Genomic DNA, 15,423 nt, shown 5'->3' with positions numbered 1-15,423 from the left:
CCTCTGGTGACCCAGAAAGAGAAAGGCTGCAAAAGGCTACCCGTCAGAAAAGTTAGGGTTGCACAGTTACTGTATACAGTGTTCCAGAGGAAGTTGCTCCGTTGGCTTAGTCTCACGATACCAATAACAAATGCTTCCGGCTTTTGGTTTAAGTTATCCTTCCAGCTTCTAGAAGGTAGCCCTTGGACAGCACCGGGACCTAAGCAATCAGTGTAACATTAGCCTTCCAGTACTGCCCAATCTGACAAATTAATTCAGGCCCAAATGGTGGAAGCTTAAATCACAACTTCTTTCAAGAACAGTTGTGTTTTTAAAAATGATGCTGGGTTAGGTCAGTGCTCAATCCAAAGTAATATACGCTAGATGGATATGTTTCAATGGGGGGTCTTGTGTTTGTCTCCCTGTGCAGAGCCAGGGAGATGAGGGAGCCTTATACCTTCACATGGGACAACTGGGGTTACCACTGATGCGGCAAAACTTGTGTCCATGGCTAAGCAGTGTGACACCAGGAAAGACCCCTGGCCTTGGGTTCAGGAAACCTGAGTTTAAACCCTCAAGCGTTCACTAGCTGTGTGGCCTTGGGGAATTCATTTGACCTCTCTGACCCTTATATTTTCCCATCCTGAAATGACTGTGCTAAAAACTTGACTACTGGGACTTCCCTGGCGGTCCAGTGGATAAGACTCCACGTTTCCACTGCAGGGGGTGTGGGTTTAATCCCTGGTTGGGGAACTAAGATCCCACATGCCATACGGCATGGCCAAAAAAACAAAACAAAACAAAACAAACCCCAAATTTGACTACTTTCTAGGATTGTTACAGGTATCAAGGTGAAATAGAATGATGGATGTGAAAGCCTTGATGAAACCAGAAGGAGTCTCAGAGTTTATTATTGAATCAAGCCAAGTAAATCCTGTCTCATTTATCCATTATTTGGTTTTCTTTCTTCCCTATGTATGTTTCTCGTCATCTTCTTTTCAAAGAATGTACATGTGGATCCCTTTTTATATTACAGCTTTAAAGTAGTTTAGGGCTGGGGGAGGGGGAAATAGGGAGATATTGGTCAAGCGGTACAAAGTTTCAGTCCCTCAGGATGAATAAGTTCTGGAGATCTAATACACAGCGGTGTGACTATAGTTAACAGTACTGTGTTATATACTTGAAATTTCTTCAGAGGGTAGATCTTAGCGCGTTCCCACCACACACACACACACACACACACACACACACACACACGCGCGTTAACTGTGTGGTGATGGGTACGTTTATCAGCTTGACTGTGGTGCTTATTTTACAATGTGTGCGTATATCAAAACATTGTTATACACTTTAAATACATACAATTTTTATTTGTCAATTATACCTCAATATAGATGAATAAAAAAAGGAATAAATGAAAACGCCAGTCACTTCCATCCTGCCTGGCTTTGATTACTGAGAAAAAAGAAATAAAGTAGGCTGGGTTGTTCTGTATCCCAGAATGATTTATTTTAAAAGAACTTTGAAAGAGACTAAATATTAGATTATTTGTGTATCTCTAGTTCTCTTTGTGTAAAGCTTGCTGTTTACATGGAAAATACTCCCCTAAGGTATTCATAAATCGAATGGAAAAAATTCTGACACCAATTTTCGTGACTACAACTACTTTGGTAAATACTAGTGAAATTTAGACTGCAAAAGCAATTGCTTTGTGGTCTCTTTCCTCTCTCACTTCCTTATTATGCTGAGATTGAACAATTGCACTTGGATATGGTTTATTACATTTAACAAATACAAAAACCAATGGCATGTCAACATGAATTTCCTTATTACGATAGTAATCATCATATACATAATTAACACAACATTGTAAAACAACTATACTTCAAATTAAAAAAAGGTAGTAGTTATCATACAATGTGTATGCACATTTAAATGTGCACATTAAATTTAAATCAACAGCAAGGATGCCTTGTAATTGTCAGTTCTATTTTGAGGATAATTGAAAGGGTTTAGCTGAAGAATTTCAGTTTGTAGAGACTGTTTTCCAGTTGATGCAAAAAATATTTCTGCATAAGAGTTGGGATGCGTTTCTGTTGTTCAGTTTGCTTAATCCTGTGAGGAAAACAAGGTGCCCCTTCGAGGCAGACTGGATTGTTTTTAGTTGATTGAAACTTAATTTAAATGGGCCATAGGCAAATGCTTCTGAAGACTGAAGATTTAGCAAACCTGAAATTGCCAATCAGAGAGATGTGAAACAAATGGCAGCAGACCCACACGGGCAGAGAGAATGGATGTGGGGGTCCGCAGTGGCAGCCCCGAGGGCTTTAGCCACCCAGTCTCTACGTAGAGATGCCCAGTTGCATGTTAATGCTTCTTTTCCAGACACCCTCTGTATGTGTGTCTCTAGGAATTGAAATCACAGCTCGGGATATGGCATTTTAGTTATTAATGTGGAACGACTGCTGATAGCGATGTCCATTTTGGGCAAAGGAGAAGGCACTGCATCTGTTCCCTTTCCAAGGGGTTCACATTTATTGGGAGGGTGTTAACTTTTTTTGGCCTATCCCCATTTTTGCATTTTGTTCCCTCTGTCTAAACTGAACCTACCCCCTCTTGGTTGTTCCAATCTTATTGTGCCCCTCGCAGGGTAAGCGCAGGCCAGAGAGAGACATTGCCAGTGGGCTCAGCTTTAAAGAGGAGACTGGACCTGGGAACAGACAACACAAAAGAATAAAGGGGAGATGAGGGTGAGGCCGGGTTGGCAGGATGAGGTGGATGGAACAGGAAAGATGGCAGATCTGAATCCAAAGCGGGTGCCTGGCACACGGCAGGCCCTCCCTAAATGCATGGATGGTTCTTTCATTTCTTTAACGGATATCTGTTTAGCTTTTACCATGTGCCAGGGTCTGTGAATAGAGGAGAAACGCAGCCAGCTGTAGAGAGTGCGGGGTCTGTTTTTACTCACTTAACTCATGGCACATCAAATGACTTGTTCTCTCCTTAGCAAGAAACAGAAAATCGATATTCCATTGCTTTTCCACTGGCATTCAGCCCACAGTGCTTTGGGGGAAAAAAAACCCAAAAGCCAACCCTAGACATTTTCCTTAATTATATACGGAAGAGACGTAGTCACGTCTACCCTTGGTGCTTAGAGTTGCCGCAGTCGAGGGCATCATCCATGAGTGTGGGGTGTGGCTGGAGTTGCAGGTGACAGAGGCCTTTCAGGCTGTCTCCTGTCCCTCTGGGCTTGGCCTTGTGCTAGCTGAGCTCGGGAGTTGGGCCCGGAGTGATCACACAGCTTTCGTCTGCCCGCTGTGGCCATTGACAGCTGCTTCGCCAATAGATCCACAGTGAGGTTTATTGTGGCAGCTGCTGGGAGCACCGCCCCGGCCCCAGTACTGGGAGCAGGGGTGGGAGGGTCGGCTGGAAAATCTTGTCGTGCGGCACAGACCGCCCGGTGAAGGGAGAAGGACCCAGAGGTCAAGTTCACACTGGGTCAAATATGTGTTCTCAGCACTGGTTAAAACAAACATTTAGGAACCATAAATCCTGGGCTGCAATCATACTTAAACCTTCATTGTGAAACCCTGCAGCCCCTGGGCCAACCTGAACACCTCGCCCTCCTGCCCCTGCCCGGCCTGCTTTAGTGAAGTGTTTCTCTGCCCGTTGAACCCTTGGCCCTTAGGAAGCCTGCCTTGTTCAAAGGGCCTTTGGCCACCACGGGAGTCTGCTGTTTCTGAGCCTGTTTTTTGTTGTCTTGGATATTCCAAACATACTCAAACGTGTTTGGGAGCTCAAATAAGTTTTCCTAAAATGCAGATTTTGCTTCCAAGTTCTTCCTAGCAATGAACAGGGCAACTAGGAGTGCTAGGGCGGTGTCGCCACTCTTGTAACACTGACCAAGATCAGAGCAGGGGTTGAGAAGCTGCTGATGAGGGGAGGGTAATTTGTGCAGTGCTTTGGAGCCTGTGAAGGGCGTTTGCTTTCTTTCTTTTACTTTAAAAAAAAAAAAAAAAAGGAATGTTTCATGAATTTGCATGTCCTCCTTGTGCAGGGGTCACGCTAATCTTCTCTGTATCTTTCCAATATTAGTGTATGTGCTGCAGAAGCCAGCACTGGAGAGCATTTTCTTGACCTTCACACCCTGGGAGTGTAGACCAGGCAGCCATGATTTATTACCCCCTTTTTAAATGGGGGGCAGGGCTCAGACCCCACCCCAGCTCTGTGGCTCTTGGTTTATTGTTCTTTCTACTGCCCTAGGCTTCCTGGACGTCCAGTGTGGCAGCATCTCTCTTGAGGTCTTGGTCTTCGACTCTCCTGACAGCCCTGCTTTGGACTGGCTTTCACTGCCTCTATTTGCTGTGTGATCTCCCAAGCCTGTAACAAAGTACCGCAAACTGGGTGGCTTAGAACAACAGAAATGTATTGTCTCAGAGTTCTGGAGGCTAGAAGTCCAAAATCAGGGTGTCGAGAGGGTTGCTTCCTTGTAAGGGAAGATCTGTTCCAGGCCTCTCTCCCTGGCTAGCAGAAGGCTGTCTTCTCCTTGTGTTTCTTCACCTCATTTCCCCTCTAGGCATGTCTATCTTTGTGTCCAAATTTCCCCTTTCTATAAGGACACCCGTCATATCAGATTAGAGCTCACCATAATGACCTCATTTTTAACTTGGTTACCTCTGTAAAGACCCTGTCTCCAAATAAGGTCACAAACTAAGGTACCAGGGATCAGGAATCCAACACAGCTTTCTTTGTGGGGGGAACCATTCGACTCACGATAGAAGGCCATAGATGCTCTGCACGTGGGCTTGAGAAGTGGGCTGCTCAGAGCTGGGCCACCCCTGAGGCAGTCAGGGATTCCCTAGCAATGACCCCAGGGCGGGTGGGCAGAGGCTCAGTTGTGCTCCTCCCACATAGTCTGTGACTGTGGATCTAATGTGGCTTCTTCCCTAATTCAGGAGCTCTGGCTGCTTCAGGGAGCAGAAGATGTGAGGAACTGGCCACTGGTGATTTTGGTTATACCTCTGGGCATTTCCACTTGTTCTGCTTTAAAGAGATTCTATGATGCCTCTTAAACATGAATGTGCAGCTGGTCGCTGGAGGAGTTTGTTAAACTGCTTTCTTGAATCAGAGTCTCTGGGATTTTTGTTTAATGAGCACATCAGGTGATGCTGATGGAGGTGGCTCACCTTTTGAGAAACAGTGATCCAGAAGGAACCCTGTCCTGGGCAATATTTATGACACTTTGTGTGGGAATCTGAAGGCCAAGCCTAACACTTAGCAATTTAGAAACTTGTCAAGGCAGGAGCCCTCTACACATTGCTTTAGGTCAGCTTTAAATAGTACGTACAAAGATGGCTGCATACAGGGTTATTACACCCAGTTTTTCTTTTGTTAGTTGAATGATAAATACATACATTTTTACAAGAGTTGGACACTTGCAAAATTGTTAATGATACATAGGTGGTTAAATAAAGTGGTTTTAAAAAAGGTTGAAACACTTTGGAACACATTGGGCGCTTTTTCCACTAAATATTTTATTTTTAATTATAAAATATTTTAAATACACAAAAATGCAGAAAATAATACATTCAGCTGCTCATGTTTTTAAAACCACCCTGATATGAAAATTAAGCACAATAATTTACAGATAAGGGAGAAACTATGATCTTACCTTGCTCTTTTTTTTTTTTTTGGCTGTGTTGGGTCTTCATTGCTGCACACGGGCTTTCTCTAGTTGTGGTGAGCGGGGGCTACTCTTCATGGCGGTGCACAGGCTTCTCATTGTGGTGGCTTCTGTTGGTGGAGTACGGGCTCTGGGCGCGCGGGCTTCAGTAGTTGTGGCATGCGGGCTCAGTAGTTGCAGTGCGCATACTCTAGAGCATAGGCTCAGTAGTTGTGGCACACAGGCTTAGTTGCTCCGTGACATGTGGGATCTAACCCGTGTCCCTTGCACTGGCAGGTGGATTCTTAACCGCTGTGCCACCAGGATTATCTCGCTCTAACTGCATGTTTTACTAATGATGTTTCCTATCTTCCTAGGGGAGAGAAAATAGTACATAATTTGTTGGTGTGGCACAAAGTGGTTGTTTTGGTACTTATGGAAAAATACATCAGAGCTGTATTTGTATAAGCTCACGTGCACCTATTAATTGGCCTAGCTTATTATTAAGGACTGAACATTACATGTAAGCACAGTCCCTTGGGCACCAAGAATCTGTGTGCACGGTGTCATTTAGACCCAAGACAATGTGGTTACAAGAAGGAAATGCTGCCTGTTACTGTCCCACCTGACCCGCCTTTCTTGCTTTCCTCCTCTTTCTCTCTGTCCTTTCTAGGCCTCAGTTTTGCGTGCCGTGAACTAGAGGCAGTATAGGTCCATGGTTAGAAGTTCGGTCTTTGGGGTTAGAATACAAGGCACCTAACTTGATGTTAACACTTTGTCAACACATCCTCACTATGTGACCTTGGACTGTGAGAGCTGGGGCAAGGCTAAGTTACCCCATTCACAGGACAGGTATGATGATGGTTTGTGCTATCATTCAGAGGCTTGTTGGGGGACCGCATGAAGTAATATACACAGAGTTCTTGGAGAGCAGCTGTCCCCCTGCCCCCCGCACAACAGTATTTGACAGATGTGAGCTCTCAGGGGTTCCTGTTTACTTGCTTAGACCCTCTCCCTCCTGGGCGCCTCAGCTTTTTACACACCCCTCTTGGTGTTTCTCAGATCCCCTGGTGAAAATCATGGCTCTCTCTCCCCCTCTCTGGGAGCACTCTGTTTTCACTCTTACTTTGCTCTGGGTATGGCTGGACCAGGGGAGAGGGGCATCTGCCTCCCCATCAACGTGGAGCTCCTGGGGAGTGGCATTTTCTTTCTTTCTTTTTTTTTAAAAACACTTTTTAAAAATAAATTTATTTATTTATTTATTTTGGGCTGCGTTGGGTCTTCATTGCTGCACACAGGCTTTCTCTAGCTGCGGAGAGCGGAGGCTACTCTTCGTTGCGGAGCACGGGCTCTAGGGTGCTCGGGCTTCAGTAGTTGTGGTACGTGGGCTTATTTGTCCGCGGGATGTGGGATCTTCCCAGACCAGGGATCCAACCTGTGTTGGTCCATTCATCGGCAGGCGGATTCTTAACCACTGTGCCACCAGAGAAGTCCTGCAGGATTTTCTTTGTGTCATTTTAAGTACCCAGGCTCTGTTCCTTGCCATAGTACAAATGCTAACTGAATCGAGTAGAATTGAATTGAACCAGCATCTCTGATTTTGCTGTGTTGTAAATACTATCCTCTAAATGCTACCTAAAGAATTCTACTTCCTTTTTTGTTTCCTCTCACCTTTGGGCAATAATTCTCCTTTGGTTTTCTTTCTACTATTTTTTCTGTGTGCTTATCCCTTGCCTGACAGACATTGCTTATTATGACAGCTTTTCAAGGACACACCACCTTATTCCATTTCCTCCTACTTCTCTGAAGGCTACCCTGGCATGGCCCAAACTTTAAGACAGCTTTTCCTTTCTCACTGCCAATTTTAGAATCTTTCAGCTAAACATCATCTGATAGAGATTTGGGACTAAGTAAAATGAATGTTGTATGATTTTCCCTGTAATTTTAGATCCCCAAATACTTCTCTTGGCCAACTACACTATTCCCTGTGGTTTTTTCACTCCACTACATTTGAGTAATATTGTTGGCATGGACCTAAGTAAACAGTTTGCAAAATGTCGTGTTTTGTAAATTAGGAGATGGATGGGCTGGTTTTTTAATACATGCTCTTGGTTCTGCTGGACCAGAGGAAGGATGAGTTTGGTCAGTGGATGGGAAGACAAATTGGAGGAAAGTTTGTTTTTATTTTAAAAATTTGTTTTATTTATTTATTTTTGGCTGCATTGGGTCTTTGTTGCTGCATGCGGGCTTTCTGCAGTTGTGGGGAGCAGGGGCTACTCTTCGTTGCGGCGCGTGGGCTTCTCGTTGCGGTGGCTTCTCTTGTTGCAGAGCACGGGCTGTAGGCGCGTGGGCTTCAGTAGTTGTGGCACTTGGGCTCAGTAGTTGTGGCTCGCGGGCTCTAGAGCACAGGCTTGGTAGTTGTGGTGCACAGGCTTAGTTGTTCCGCGGCATGTGAGATCTTCCAGTACCAGGGCTCGAACCTGTGTCCCCTGCATTGGCAGGTGGATTCTCAACCACTGTGCCACCAGGGAAGTCCCTGGAGGGAGGTGTTTTTAACTGAAGTTGATGTGGTCAATTTACTCATCAGTTATTTAAAGGTGAGAACTAAATGGTTGGAGGGGAACCTTCAGAAGTATATTTTGGTAATGAATTAAGGGAGAATCTTCACAGGGGAAAGAAGATGTAACCAGCAAAAAGCCACTGGAGGAAAAGAGGATCATAAAATAAGGAATATATAATAATAGGGATCCTTTGTCTTTGTTCACTTTAAAATGTTTGTATTTCTTATAGGATTACCAAGCAATTCCAATCTCCCTTTCAATCTTGTAGGAACTTCAGTTTATTATTGTTACTATAAAATAAGAGTAGAATCTCTATCCTTTCACCCATATGTGTTACATTTAACACCATATCAAGTGGGCAGTTAACAATTAACATCTTCAACATGTTTCATTGTAAAAGCCATTTAAATCGGCTAAGAGGTACCACCTCACCTTGATGAATCATTTGCTACATTGGTTCAAGAGTGGGAGTGCTTCTGTCTCTGCCATTAGCTGTGAAGTTTCAAGCAGATCAATTAATTAACTCCTAAGATTTTTTTTCAAGCTGAATGAAATCAATGGGGATAGGGCCATTCATCACCCAACCTAATTCAAGTCATTCTTGTGAATTTTGGGCATACAAATCCTCTTCTGTCTTAACTTTTTTTTTAAATTGGGGTATAATTGCTTCACAATGTTGTGTTAGTTTGTGCTGTACACGAAGTGAATCAGCCATATGTATACATATATCTCCTCCCTCTTGGACCAACCCCCCCCCCCGCCCCAAATCCCACCCATCTGGGTCACCACAGAGCACCAAGCTGAGCTTCCTGTGCTATACAGCGGGTTCCCACTAGCTGTCTATTTTACACATTTTTCACATTGTATCACTTTCGTGTGTGTGCACTTGTGGGTGTGTGCTTCCCGGCTTGATGTGAGTTCTGTCTGTGAGGGTAGTGATCAATGCCATAACCATCTTTTTATCCTCAGACCTAGTAAGCACATAGACTTTTATGGAATGAATGAATGAATGAATGATTAAATGGATGAATGAATTCATTTGTTGTACTTTCACTGAGTCCCTGTGTGCTAGGTACTGGCACACGGAAGGTGTTAAGATTTATTTTCTATGAAGAAAATAAAACAGGGCGAGAGGATAGAGAGTGATGGGGGCCGGGGGAAGGGGGATAGAGTAAGGAAAGGTCACTGTAAGGAAGTGGTTTATGAGACCTATGTGATATGAAAGGGTCTGGTGGAAGAGCCTTTTTGGACAAGAGAACAGCTAGAACAAAGACTCTGGGGTGGGAATAGGCCTGGCCCTGTACAGGGACGCAGAAGTGAGTTTTGTTGGGTTGTTAGTATGGGCTAGAGTAATAGGTGATAAGGGAGACAGGGCTGGATCGCCAGTCAGGTCTTGTAGCTATGGAAAGCCATAAATAGGGGACTTACAGCTTACAAATGCAAGTAGATTTTATTATTAATGAATAAACACAATACAGGATTTGGTATTTAACAGCACTACTTTTCTATGTCTGTGAGTCTGTTTCTGTTTTGTAAATAAGTTCATTTGTATCATATTTTAGATTCCACGTATAAAGTGGAAGTAAGTAAGTGGACTTAATTCACTTAGTATGACACTCTCTAGGTCCATCCATGTTGCTGCAAATGGCATTATTTCATTCTTTTTTATGGCTGAGTAGTATTCCTTGTATATATATGCCACATCTTCTTTATCCATTCATCCATTGATGGACATTTAGGTTGCTTCCATGTCTTGGCTATTGTAAATAGTGTTGCTATAAACATTGGGGTTCATGTTTCTTTTTGAATTATAGTTTTCCCTAGATATATGGCCAGGAGTGGGATTGCTGGATCATATGGCAACTCTAGTTTTGGTTTTTAAAGAAACCTCCATACTGTTTTCCATAGTGGCTGCACCAATTTACATTTTCACCGATAGTGTAGGTGTTTTCTCCACACCCTGTCCAGCATTTGTTATTTGTAGATTTTCTGATGATGCCCATTCCAACTGGTGTGAGGTAATACCTCATTGTAGTTTTGATTTGCATTTCTCTAATAATTAGTGATGTTGAACATCTTTTCTTGTGCCTATTGGCCATCTGTATGTCTTCTTTGGGGAAATGTCTATTTAGGTCTTCTGCCTATTTTTTGATTGGGTTGTTGTTTTTGTTGAGTTGTGTGAGCTGTTTGTACATCTTGGAAATTAAGCCCTTGTTGGTCACATTGTTTACAAATATTTTCTCCCATTCCATAGGTTGTCTTTTCATTTTGTTTATGGTTTCCTTTGCTGTGCAAAAGCTTATAAGTTTGATTAGGTCCCATTTGTTTATTTTTGCCTTTCTTTCTATTGCCTTGGGAGACTGACCTAAGAAAACATTGCTATGATTTATGTCAGAGAATGTTTTGTGTATGTTCTTTTCTAGGAGTTTTATGGTGTCATGTCTTATATTTAAGTCTTTAAGCCATTTTGAGTTTATTTTTGTGTATGGTGTGAGGGTGTATTCTAACTTCATTGATTTCTATGCAGCTGTCCAGTTTTCCCAACACCACTTGCTGAAGAGACTGTCTTTTCCTCATTGTATATTCTTGTCCATTGTATATTCTTGCCTCTTTTGTCAAAGATTAATTGACTGTACGTGTGTGTGGTTTTATTTCTGGGCTTTCTATTCTGTTCCATTGATCCATATGTCAGTTTTTGTGCCAGTACCATGCTGTTTTGATTACTGTAGCTTTGTAGTATTATCTGAAGTCTGGGAGGGTTATGCCTCCAGCTTTGTTCTTTTTCTTCTGGATTACTTTGCAATTCTGGGTCTTTCATGGTTCCATATAAGTTTTAGGATTGTTTGTTCTAGTTCTGTGAAAAATGTCATAGGTATTTGATAAGGGATTGCATTAAATCTGCAGATTGCTTTGGGCAGTATGGCCATTTTAAGTGTACTAATTCTTCCAATTCAATGTTTCATTGTTCTTAATGTATAAGTCTTTCATCTACTTAGGTTTATTCCTAAGTATTTTTTTTTTGGATGTGATTTTAAAAGGGGTTGCTTTATTACTTTCCCTTTCTGATATTTCATTGTTAGTGTAAAGACATGCAACAGATTTCTGAATGTTAATTGAAAAATAATGTTTTAAATAGAAAGTTGAATCACCTTTATTGTTAATTTTTTTTTTTGCGGTACGCGGGCCTCTCACTGCTGTGGCCTCTCCTGTCATGGAGCACAGGCTCCGGACGTGCAGGCTCAGCGGCCATGGCCCACGGGCCCAGCCGCTCCGCGGCATGTGGGATCCTCCTGGACCGGGGCACGAACCCGTGCCCCCTGCATTGGCAGGCGGACCCTCAACCACTGCGCCACCCGGGGAAGCCCCCTATTGTTAATTTTTATTGATGAGAAAAGCTGCATATAGAATAGTGAAGTACCCAAGGCCATACACAAATTACTGTTGCAGTCTAACTTCCTGCATTGTACCCAGATCGCCAGCCCAGCCCTATGCTGATTGGACCTCTGTGCCTTTGCTGAGCTCTGGCAGAAGGTGACACTCTCACCAGAGCCATGAGGCCAAGACTTAGGATGGAAGTTTGAGGATCAAAAAAAAAAAAGTCTCTGGTCACTGCTGTGTTGAAAAGCAAACTAGGGGGGATCTTCACATGGTACTAAATAAAAAATAAAACGTTAAATCCTTTAAAAAAACTTTAAACATAAAAATCCCAATCTTGTGCTTGTAGAAAATTCACAGAGAGCAGTTAGGATGTGTTAAAGTAAGAGTGTAAAATTTTTGGAATACATTTGAATTCTGTTCTGAAGTTTTCTTCAATGCCTCCGCCCCATCCAACTTATTGTTGGTGGGGTGAGCCCGAGATAGGTGCAAAGGTAGCCTCTGCTGGGAGATTTGTAAATGAGGTTAATACCACCCTCTGCAGTTAAGATCGGATGAAATGAGGCTCATGAACATGTGTCACAGGAGAGCCCTATAAACATAAGGTGATATTATTAATAAAGTTTTTCTGGCTGTTTTGTGAAAACTTTTCAATTGCTGGTGAAAATTTTTTTTCTATAATGTGTTAGTATACTTCTTTTCTTGAAAATTAGAATGCTTGGGACTTCCCTGGTGATCTAGCAGTTAAGACTCCGCACTCTCAGTGCAGGGGGCCTGGGTTTGATCCCTGGTCAGGGAACTGGATCCCGCACGCATGCCGCAACTAAGAGCCCACATGCTGCAACTAAAGATCCTGCACGCGGCAATGAAGATGCGCGTGACGCAACTAAGACCTGGTGCAGCCAAATAAATAAATATTAAAAAAAATACATATATATTAAAGAAAATTAGAATGCTTAATGTATTTCAGTCAGTTTTGGGGGTCATAGATCTTGTGTATCACACCTTTACATTGATCATCCCATTTATGGTCTCTGGGGGCACATCCTGGAAGTTGGCTTGAAAATAAGCAAAAATACCTAAATCTCCACGTTAGTTCCCCGTCCACATGCACGAGTGATTCACTTTATTCTCCTAAAAGTAGAGTGCAGGCAAAGACGAAGATTTCTTCTTTTGAGAAAGCTCCGTTTCTTTCTTACTGTGATAGTGAAAAGGTTATGTTTTTAGTCCAAAATTTCTCAGTAATTGGAGGTGAAATAATACAGATGATAAATTAAAGTCAGGGACCCTGTTTTTGTTTTACTTCGTATCCTTTGGGAAGCCGGCCTACCCAGTGGTTCTGCATATACAATAGACCCTTAGTTGCTTGATTAATAAGCATTACAAGTCACATTTGTTTTGAGGGAAAGACCAGCTGAAATTCATTTAACTCAGTGGCTACCGAGATTATGTCAGTAAGCTGTTCCTTTTGTTATGAGAGAATGTATATTGCAACAAGCCTCCCTGGGTGACAGTTTTTAATGCTCAATGTTGAGTGCTAGCTGCTCTTTCTCTGGTAAAACTGCCCCATTCCTTCCTGTAATACAGACTGCTTGAGTGGCACTTCATAGACCTAGGGATTCTCAAAGCATGGTCCCTGGACCAGGGGCAGCAGCATCGCCTGGGAACTCATTAGAAATGCAGATTATCAGGCCCCACCCTGGACTCGCTGAAGCAGAAACTCTGAGGTTGGGGCCCAGCACTCTGTGTTTTAACGTGCCCTCCAGGGGGTGCCGTTATAGTTGTGGTTTGAGAACCACTACTCTCGCTAAACCCATCTCCTCCTCCCTTTCTGTGTCCCCCCTGCACCCCTCCTTGATCATCCAACGGGGAGAAGGAGTACAGGGAAATTGGCTCCTTTGGCCTCCATGCCTTGGGGACTAGAAGCGTGTGTTTTCTCCCCTTCCCAACGGAACGGAGCGATTCCCTTGTCTCAGGTGGGAATTCTGGACCTGAGCAGATGCAGCCGTGCACATTGACACACAGTCTGTTCTGCACAGTGACTGAGGAGACTTGGAGAAGCCGTTTTGCCATCCAGTGAACGTGGGTTTTGTGCCTTTGGGCCTTCCTAGTTCTGTTCTTTACTGTGGACAATGCTGAAATCCCTTCTTCATGTTCTTCAGAGCTGCAGTTATCAGCTTTGTGTGGTACATGGATCCCCTCTGTCTCACAGCCCCCTGTGGGATGTATAAGAAATGCAAGTTGTGGGAATGAACTTATTTAGGAGACAGAAACAGACTCACAGACATAGAAAACAAACTTACGGTTACCAAAGAGGAAAGAGGGTGGGAAAAGGATAAATTAGGAGTTTGGGATTGGCAGATACAAACACTATATATAAAATATCAATAGATAAATCACAAGGTTCTACTATATAGCACAGGGAACTGTATTCAATGTCCTCTAATAAACCATAATGGAAAAGAATATGAAAAGGAATATATATATATATACACACACACACACACACACATACTGAAAAACTTTGCTGTACACCAGAAACTAACACAACATTGTAAATCGAGTATACTTCAGTTAAAAAAAAAGAAATGCAGGTTATGGGGCCCCACCCCAGACCTACCACAGTGGAACCCCCAGGGGTGACCCTCGTTTTCACAAGCACCCTGCCGACTGATCCACATGGAAGCTTGAGGACCCTGGGATTAAAGTGGGTATACTGAAATAAAAGATGTCACAGGCAAGGAATGACGAGAAAGGTATTACACAATAAATAAAAGGAACAGGAGTGAACGTGACATCTTGTTTTGGAGGCAGGTGCTGTTACTCGTTTCCAAGATAGTTTAGAAGTGAAATGAAGAGCAAACTGTGGTCCAGAACATGCCCTCGGTGTTGGCAGGGACAAAGCTTTCTTGTGTGAAGATGAGGAAGTTCAGACGGAGAATGGACAAGGCAGAGTTGCTTGGCCATTCCTTGGGGTCCTGCTGACTCATTCCTGGAAGTCACTGTAGGAAGGCATCAGATCTTTGGAAACTGACCAGTTGAGAATTTCAGCAATGACACACACTTTTGAATGTGTATTTAGGAAAAGAATTGCCTATAATAAGACTAGGAACCTTTGTAGAAAAAGAGTGAATGAGGAGTTGCTTTGCTTGTCCTGTGAAATAGGGACTGTTTTTCCCCATCACATATCTTTTTTTTTTTCCTGCAAAATAATGAATGCAAAAACACTTTATCTGCATATGGAAGAAAAATTACGTTTTTAAAAAATATTTATTTCTTCTCCAAGTAGAAAGTTTTTTTGGGGGGGAAGGTAGCTTATTTAAATCATCAGTTACTGTGGTAATAGTTATATGTGGTTAAAAGTAAATATTTTATCTTTTCTTCACAAACATGTAGTTATTTCCAAATACCTACATGTTACTTTTGATAAAACATTCAAATGTTTGAATACCATGTAGACAAGACCATAATACTAGAAAATGGTGCTAAAATTTTGAAAAGACCCAAATTTCAGGAATGGCTTAAAATATGAATTTTAAAAAAATTAGTTTTCACTCCTGCTGTCTTAGTATGGGTAAACATTTTTTTTTTTTTTTTTTTTTTGCAGTACACGGGCCTCTCACTGTTGTGGCCTCTCCCACTGCGGAGCAGAGGCTCTGGAAGCTCAGGCTCAGCAGCCACGGCTCAAGGGCCCAGCCGTTCCACGGCATGTGGGATCCTCCCGGACCGGGGCACGAACCCGTGTCCCCTGCATCGGCAGGCAGACTCTCAACCACTGCGCCACCAGGGAAACACTTTTTTTTTAAACAACTGTTAACATTTTTATAGCTGAGTTATCTCTCTGTA

General features: G+C 42.9%; 1 protein-coding gene and 1 non-coding gene across 6 annotated transcripts in view; one reads left to right on the top strand and one right to left on the bottom strand.

Annotated features, from left to right (window-relative positions):
• The window catches only part of LTBP1 (latent transforming growth factor beta binding protein 1), a 424,584-nt gene that overhangs the window by 3,617 nt on the left and 405,544 nt on the right, over nt 1-15,423 (top strand). The window lies entirely within an intron of this gene.
• On the bottom strand, nt 3,992-4,098 carry LOC115854346 (U6 spliceosomal RNA). The gene has a single exon (XR_004039970.2). It is a non-coding gene; the product is annotated as a U6 spliceosomal RNA (small nuclear RNA).

The sequence above is a fragment of the Globicephala melas genome, chromosome 12 (assembly GCF_963455315.2).
Source record: "Globicephala melas chromosome 12, mGloMel1.2, whole genome shotgun sequence".
Classification (NCBI taxonomy): Eukaryota; Metazoa; Chordata; class Mammalia; order Artiodactyla; family Delphinidae; genus Globicephala; species Globicephala melas.
This window is presented reverse-complemented; position numbering and strand designations above follow the sequence as displayed.